We start from the raw sequence: 8831 nt of genomic DNA, 5'->3' as shown, positions 1-8831 counted from the left end.
ATGGATAACCTCACATACTTAATCATTAGCTCTGCGGATATGATTTCAACTACTACAGTAGATCCATTATCCATGCATGGAATTTCCTCAACCATGGCATTTTCTAAACAACAAAAACGCACCATTACGTCATGGGAGTGGGAGTAAAGTATTGAACCATAAAATTCTCAGAACTAGTAGAGAAATATGAAATGTTCGTTAATTAGTTACCCAGGCAATGAATGCCTTTCACCATGACGACAGCATTCTGGAGTGATGATGGACACACTCCTAATCGATACCCACGAGTACTACGCCATCTAGTTGAACTTGAGGGCATGGTGGGGACGACCGGAAAGGGAAGCCCTCTAGGTGTACCATTGTACACTCAGCAAATTACATATCGACTTCCTTTTTTTTTTTTTTTTTTCAGTGAGTTCCTTGCTTAAACGTGAAATCCATGCACGAGTTGCATGGCTAACTTTTTTCCTGTAGCTGCTTAGCTATTGTTAATTTCCCTACCTCGTAGTATCAATATTACCGTTCGGAACATTAAGGAAAATTACACGTGCAGTTGGATTCATTTGAAAGCAGAAATGTTACAGTATTTTCCATACATAATTCGCGGGGCATATAACAAAAAAATTTCAGAAGTCTAAAAATATCAGAGTTATGTTCCTTATTCTGAATTAGAGGTGTAATATTTAATTTTATTATAATCATGATTAAATTTAATTTATATATTTCGCATTAATACTTCAGAGCATATAAGCAGAACATGTTGAAGGTTAGGGAGGATAATGCAAGCTTCTGAATAACTCCTTCTTTTCGTTTCCGATGCGCCATTAGTGGGACGTTTATTATATTTAATTACAAAACTGTGAAAAACTCAATTTGCTGACCAAGGCAGAAATTTATTTTATTATAAAACATAAACTAAACGTAACGTTTCACCTTCTAATTCTAACAAGGTCTTCTTCAGACTCTGTACCAAGTACAAATGAAGCAAGGTACAAAACAGGAAGATATATATATACACAAAAATTACTCCCCTCCAGACACAAGATTATTAGAAAGTTGTTTTTTTCTGGAACATTCAAGTAGGTGGCCTTCTCTTGTGTGTGTTTAATATCAAACTATTATTTTATCTATCAAAGTAGTAGTTTTTAATCATATTCAATAACAGTTTTCTGTTTTGATTACTTTTCATTGAATTTTGTTGACGCTGTTGTGAATTTACATTGCTTGATTTAAAATAATATTTTCACATCATGGTTTCATTCTGTGATTAAACGAACAGTGCATCTTAACTATTTTTGAACATGAACATGATTTTTTTTAGGTACTGCTATTCTTATGATATGATTTCAGCAGTAGCTTGGATATACAGGGTGACTCAAAAAAGGTAACCGAAACATATGGTAACGACAAGTATTCCTTTTTGGGCCACCCTGTATTACAGTTCGTCAAAACAATGAGGAAGTCAGGAAAAATCTGATTAGTTGCTTAATTGGAAGCACCAAACATCAATCAATTATTTTTATCTGGCGCGGGGGCTTCGGCCGGGTGTCCGATTTGCCCCTCAGTTCGGATTCTGGTCTCAAGGATGCAAGAAACTCGCAACGGATGTCGGGATCCGGCAGCTGTGAGAATACCCAAGTGCGTTTCGCGCGTCTTCGGTTCATACGTTCCCTCCACTCTCCCATCAACAGGTGGACGGGATCTTGCAACTTGATTCTCTCTCTCTCTCTCTCCCTCCCTCTCCAGAGCAGTCCGTATCGTGACTGTAGTTTCCCTTCTCAAGATTGATCTCCATCAGCGAGAGACTGCGCATGCGTCGTCCAGGGGTTTGTGGTCGACTGGCCCGGGATTCAGAAGTGTGTCTGCTCGCGCCGCGTACAGGTGTGATTCGTGTTCCATGCTGTTCTTTTTTTTAATTCTGTGTAAACGGTTCAGTTGTGTCTCCCGTTCATTGATATCGCGGGAAAAACACGCTGCATAAAAAGAAAAAAAAAATCACACGGCGAGGAGGCGGTTCAACATAACCGCGCCTGTGTTTAACCGATAAAGTTATTTTTTGTTAATATTGGTGCGACATGCTAAAGTAGCGCCTGTTGGATTCGCTTTACTAAAGTGAGTACGGGTTTGTTGTGGAAAGTAACTGAATGTTTGTAGAGTTATTTTGTTGTTTCTTTCTGTCGTCCGTCCACTGTGACTTAAGAAAAAGTAAACTTTCTTATCGTTGTGTGCTGACACATGTTGAACATGCTAACTGATACGAGGAGTCTAATGTGGATACTGTAACATATATATGATTGACAATCTTTAACCTCTCTGTTTCTAACCGATACTTATCCAATTCCAAGTCTAAACAGGTCGTCCCGTGTTCGATTCTCTCAGCGACTATGTTTCAGTAATTTGGATCACACTGTCACCCGTAAAATCCACATCTGATTATGCTCAAGCGGTGATGTATCCATTCCGATTTTTCCTACCCCCACATTAATTTTCACAAATGTACAGTCACCGGCAATAAAAATGGGCCAACTAGATCCTGAAATACTCGCTTTCCTGCAAGGCGTTGTGTGCTGCCTAAGTATTCTGGGATAAGTGGATTCTAATAGCAAATTTTCAATGGCAACTTAGACAACACACATAACACCTTGCAAGGAAGCTAGTATTTCAGGATCTAGGTGTCCCATTTTTATTGCTGGTGACTGTACAAACTCTCTGGCTATAAATTTGTAACATGTAGTTACAAGAACTACAACTACATGTTACAAGAAATCTTCGTAGATTAAAGATATGTCCCAGTGATTGGTTAGTATCTGTGGTCACTTTTCAAGTTTATATTCATTCCCGGTGGAGGCACATACTGGTTCGGATCCCACTTTAAACTGTAGGTCCAGTCCCGATTAGCCTTATTGTGCTAATACATAAAATTGATTGATTGATTGATTTAGTTTATTTTACTTCGCGTTTTGTGCCTCTTGGCTAATTTGCGAAGATGGGGATGAGTGATGAAATGATGCAATTGATGAATGGACATTCACAAACAACCAAGCCCGACCGGGATTCGAACCCGGGACCCTTGGCGTCGCAGCGCGATGTGCTAACCACGCTAATACATAAAACACCAAATAAATCCAATCCAATTCAAGTTTATGTTCCTGTCTGTATGGAGAGAGGGAACGAGAGAGAAATGAGGATGGAGAGAGAGAAAAAAACAAAGAGAGGGATAAAACAGAGAGAGAGAGAAAAAAGGTGAGAGATAGAGAAAAAGTAAGGGGAAAGTGAAAGGAGAAAGCAAAATGGAGTGAACTATCTCGCTTCTCTATTCCTTTGCTTTTACCTTTGTCTCTATCAATTCTCCACACATACTCCACTGAGTTAATATTTACACATTCAAATAGCGTATGTAGTCTACGTGAAGATGTGCCAAAACCGTTGAAAGTGTTCAGACTTCAAATGTACAGATTTACTGAAATGGTCACTTTTGTTGTGTAAACCTAGTCAATTCTTTACTTCACATTCACCTGCATAACCACACACTTGCTAACACAGATCTGGCGATTGGAAATAGGCATCACCTGTACATAAATTAGACTTCCTTCTCCTTTAAATGTTCTGGGTGTCTCTCTATTGCCATTTATTATCCCGTGCGCTTACGGTTACATCAGCAGGGCTTGTAACTTGATGAAAGTTCGCCCTTCTTTTTCGTAGCAGAAGTCCTTTAGCTTTCACTTAGAACAAGAATTGTTTTTTTAATTTCTGGCCTATTTTGGATTCTTGGTAATTTTCATTTTGTAGATTTCGCGCTGTTCCTTCATGATGGCTTCGTACATTTCACGAACAATTCTAAAACAGAAATTATGTTCTATGTTTAAAGGGGGAGGGAAGAGAGAGAGAGAGAGAGAGAGAGAGAGAGAGAGAGAGAGAGAGAGAGAGAGAGAGAGAGAGAGAAAAAAAAATAACATTTAATTGCTCTCCCCATTAGTTTCAGTATTTTTCATTTATAAAAAAATCAAGCTTAAATTGGAATAAAAAGTAACACTATAAGTATTTTAAATATATTTTCAAGATCATTAAAGTCAACAGCGTCCGTATCTTAGATAAGTAACGATATTCCATTTATCGTCAAGCCCGTTTTGCAATTATCCTTTCTTTTGTAATATTACACGATAGAGCTTGCTTTGACAAATTGCCAGAAGTAAACGTGGGTGGTACGTACAGTTACGGACCCTATTTGGTTAAAATACCTACATTTTTTGTTCATTTATGATTGCCTAGGGCTCATGTTGAGGCTCCAGTGAGTGAGTGTAATTTTGGCTGGAATATTACTAAAGCTTGGTGGATATGGTATTTGCAGGTTATTTCTTGTATTGAGGGGTTAGCTATTAAGTATAATAAGGTTTTTTTGTTTGGAATTAGTATTTTAGGTATTTGAATAATTAGTCATGTTTGTATTCGTCAAATTGATTTAAAGGCTTTGGTTGCATATTCTTCTGTGGTACATATAGGTCTTGTTTTGATAGGAATTATAACTATAATTGATACCATTGACTTTCAATTGAATCATTACAACCCAGAACTGTCCGTGACTGTACATAACAATAAAACAATTCCTGTCAAAAAGTTTGTCAAAGTTTGTTTTTAAACGCACCTTTATACTGTGGACTGGCCCAAAGTTTAAAGTGCCCGACCCTGTGGCCGAGTGGTTAGCACATCGCGCTGCGACGCCAAGGGTCCCGGGTTCGAATCCCGGTCGGGTATGGTTGTTTGTGAATGTCCATTTTCATCCATTTCATCATTTCATCACTCATCCCCATCTTCGCAAATTAGCCAAGAGGCACAAAACGCGAAGTAAAATAAACTAAATCAATCAATCAATCAATCAAAGTTTAAAGTAGTATCTGAACTACTGCGCATTGTAAGTCCAGCGGGGATCAAACCAGGGACTCCTTGACTTGATTATATGGCGACAGCATTGTCACTACGACATCGAAAAAAAGTTGTGTTACAATACAGGGTGGCTAAGATAAAAGCAACCAATATTATTACGTCAGTATTTCGGTTACCTTTTTTAGCCACCCTGTATTTAAGCATTTCGGTTCTTTTAGGGACCGTATGGAGAACTTGCCACTTATCGATTTTCTCTAAGCTTAAACTACTAGAAAATAAATTTTACTATTGTTGGTTACAACACATTTTTCCTTCTCAATGGATTTTAGTTTTGAGAGGTTTCTGTTAACGTCACGGAACTCATATTAAGAAGACTGCCGTATTCAAACGAATTTTACTCAACAGGTGTAAAACCTAATCAAGATGAGTACTTTTCGAATCATTCTGTCGATGCGTACTTGCGAACTGAGGGTACCGTATGTGTATCACAAAGAGACAACCTCAACGTCTTAACTTCTTGTTACTGACGTAGCGAATAATGTCTACATATCTTGAATGCATTTTGACGTCCTAATAGTGTAGAGGAATCATCTGTTTGTGTTTAAAGAACTTACGTCTACTTGTCGACTTTTTCCTGAAGAGTTGAGCTCTCACAAGCTATAGTATAATAGCATTCATTTTCTTTAGTGAATTCAATCACTTTTGTTTGGTCTGTTCACGCACTAGTAAAAAAAATGTTAAAGAAAATCGCAAACATATCATGAAACCAGTGTTCAAATTGTACAAAATGCAGAAGAATTAAAATGGCCTCCGTAAAAGTTCTCTCTTCCGTGTGTAGTGTTATATGGTCTACCTAATACAAGTGTCATTCACAACTGTGTTGTTACATTACTTGCGGACTTTTTCTCAAGTGTTGAACCACCACAAGCTAACGTATAATAGCTAAGGCAGCAATCGGTGCCTCCCCGATGGCGCAGCGGTAGCGTCGTTGCCTTGTAATCAAGGGGTCCCGGGTTCGATACCCAGTGGAGGCACATAGTGGTTCGGATCCCACTTTAAACTGTAGGTCCAGTACCGATTAGCCTTACTGTGCACAAAGTGGACTTAAAACACCAAATCAGTCAATCAATCTAAGGCAGCAATCATTTTCTTCGCCTGAATTGAACCCACTTCTGTTTCGACTAGCGACCTCCGTGCCGGAGTGGTGAGCAGAGTGCGCTACGACGCCAGGGGCACTGGGTTCGAATCTCGGCATGTTCATGGGTGATCTTTGTGATTATCCCTTTATTATTTTCATCGTATCATCACGCATCCTTATCTTCGCGATTAGCGAAAAGAAGCAGAAAAGCGAAGTAAAATAAACCAAATCAGTCCATCAATTCTGTTTCGATTGTACACACCGGTACAAAAAAAATGAAACACCGGGCAGAAAATTGCCTAACATAAGTGGATTCAAACTGTGTGATCATAATATCAATAGCAACAAAATGTTCTGTTTAGTGCATGTATAGTAAAATCCGCGGTCTATTGTTATGAAAAATTATCATTTTGCACAAATATTGTACATACCGAAGTTCTGGGACCTCAATTTATTTTCAAAACTTTTCAGCAGTCGCACAGTAACATTGTTCAACTTTATTATGTTGTAATACTGAGTACTATATTTATATTATAACTATTGCATACGTGTTAGGTTTGGAAAATTATAATATTCACGAATAATAATAAAAAAATATTCCGGCTTCATTGGCGGAGTAGGTATCGTGCAGCGCTATGAAGTTAGAGATTCCATGTTCGAATCCTAGGTAAGGTATGGATGAACTTTGTTTTTGATCCTGCATTGATTTCACAGTTAGTCATTCATCCTTATTGCTGCGATTAACCCAAGGCTGGGAAAGAGACGTAAGACTGAAATGGAAGAAAAGAAGTAATTAAAGATAAAAAACATGACTGTTCGCACACACTCTCAGGGAGAAGAAAATTTTATTTCCCCAGAAGGGGGAATCCCTGGCCCCCTTTAATCGTAAATATTCGATTAATGTTGCATGTAAATTTCCTACTTTCAAAGTGAGTACACTACTGCTGTTCAGTCAGTGGTACGATGTCAATTTGACGTTATCCTTCTACTCCTGGTAAAGTACAGTAGCCACTAGAGAATCCCACTAAATTAACTTTGCTAAATACTTCACCTAGTTCCATGTGAATAAGGTTTAGGGATTTCAGGTTTGTTTAGTTTCTTCTGATTGCGAGTGGTAAAAAAAATTGCAAGCCGTTGGAAAAGCTAAAGAGCATTTTAGATTTCCATTTGAGATCCCCAAAGGTTAACGGTATTTCTGATCGTTACTTTACAAGGTCACATGTGTTAAATAAAATACATGTCTCCTCTCAAAATACTCTAGTTTCTGGACAGAAAATGATTAAATGCCATGTACATTGGGTAATTCAGTCCTGATAACTAAAGAATTCCGAGTTTTGCAAGTATATCAGTGAAGTTAGATTTTTCGTGGCGGTGGTTGTGTGCCCAGATAATTTCGTTCAGGCATTTAAGAATATACCATATATCTCTGAATGTCAGACGACTCCGAAACTCCGAATCCAAGACGACCCCACATTTTTCAACAAGGGATTACAGAAAAACTATTTTAAAAACTTTCAAATGGTTACCTTATTACAAGTAACTGAAGGAGACAATGAAAGTACCGGTACACAGAAAATAAAATCAGATACAGACATCCCTTAGTCAGATACAGATCCCACGTAGTCGTCCTCACTTGAATGGTCCACAGAATCTGCAGAGTCACTGGAAGCTCGTAGTTCTGTTCAGTAAAGAAAAGAAAAACTCCACATCATATGCCGCGAAAGAAAGACGACCCCATACTTCTGGGCACGAAATTGCGGCAAAAACCCTGGTCTTCAATTCAGAAAGATACGTTATTTTCCAGACTATTTTTTGCTCTTATTCCCCCCCCCACCCTTCTCTCTATCTTTCTGAGATTTGCTTATTTTCTATTGTTCATTCTCTCCTTTGCGTCCTGTTCCACCCTGTTTCTTTATACTTTCATTCTTTCTTTCGTTCTACGTTTACCTACATTTCTCTACCTCATTCTTTATAAATTTCTTTCTTTGCCGTTTTTTTTAGTCTCATTTGTATTTTCCTATCTCTTTTCTTTCTTTGTTTTCAAAATTTCTTTATATTTTTCTTTTTCCCCTTTTCTTCCTTGCTTTTATATCTCTATTTTGCATCTTTGCCGGATTTCCCTGTTTGTCTCTTTCTTTATATCTAAATTTCTTTCTTCCTGCCTCCTGTTATATCTTCTCCCCTCTTTTACATATCTTTCTACCTTTTACTCCGCTTCTCTATATTTTCTTTCTAAATTTCTTTCTTTTTCTCTATTTATTTAGTTCCCTCTCTGTCTTTCTTGGTTCTTTATCTTTTTCTATGGATTGATTGCGTTGCTTTTGGGTTTTTGTTCTTAGTCAACTTATGCACAAATATGCTGATCGAGACTGGACCTTCCGTTTAAAATGTGATCCGAATCATTATTTGGCTCCACCAGTATCGAACCTGGGACCCCTTGATTACAAGGCAACAACATTAGGCGAAGATGACGATAGCCCACTGATACTTCCACAAGTAGAAGTAAGTCATCAATTAACACAGTAAGTAACATATCCACATATATCAGCCATCAAGATGAAAAAAAAAACCTGAATTAGAATAAAACTAAATGCCGCTCCGCCTCTACAGCTCTGAAATTATGTAATCACTTCCGGAACTTCCTAAACTAACTATAAGTCGCAAAATAACATAGAAAAAAGTGTGGTCGCTTCTTTAGGCGCCTAAAAAGACTAAAACTTTCTCTATGACGACTAAGGTCCTGAAGTGTGATTGCCCACCTTGGCATCAAAATGTAAGGGACCAGCGTGGGCTGACTGGAGCCTACCTGCTA

At 38.1% G+C, this 8831-nt stretch overlaps 1 protein-coding gene across 1 annotated transcript in view; it reads left to right on the top strand.

Annotated features, from left to right (window-relative positions):
* The first annotated feature begins 1981 nt into the window (after positions 1 to 1981).
* The window catches only part of Elk (Eag-like K[+] channel), a 647431-nt gene continuing 640581 nt past the window's right edge, over positions 1982 to 8831 (top strand). The window contains exon 1 of the mRNA XM_083125217.1: positions 1982 to 2112. The gene's annotated coding sequence lies outside the window, so the exon portion shown is untranslated. The remainder of the gene's footprint in view (positions 2113 to 8831) is intronic.

The sequence above is a fragment of the Lepisma saccharinum genome, chromosome 1, assembly GCF_977018435.1.
Source record: "Lepisma saccharinum chromosome 1, izLepSacc3.1, whole genome shotgun sequence".
NCBI lineage: Eukaryota > Metazoa > Arthropoda > Insecta > Zygentoma > Lepismatidae > Lepisma > Lepisma saccharinum.
The sequence above is the reverse complement of the archived record's forward strand: the minus strand, read 5'-3'. Positions and strand labels throughout refer to the sequence as shown.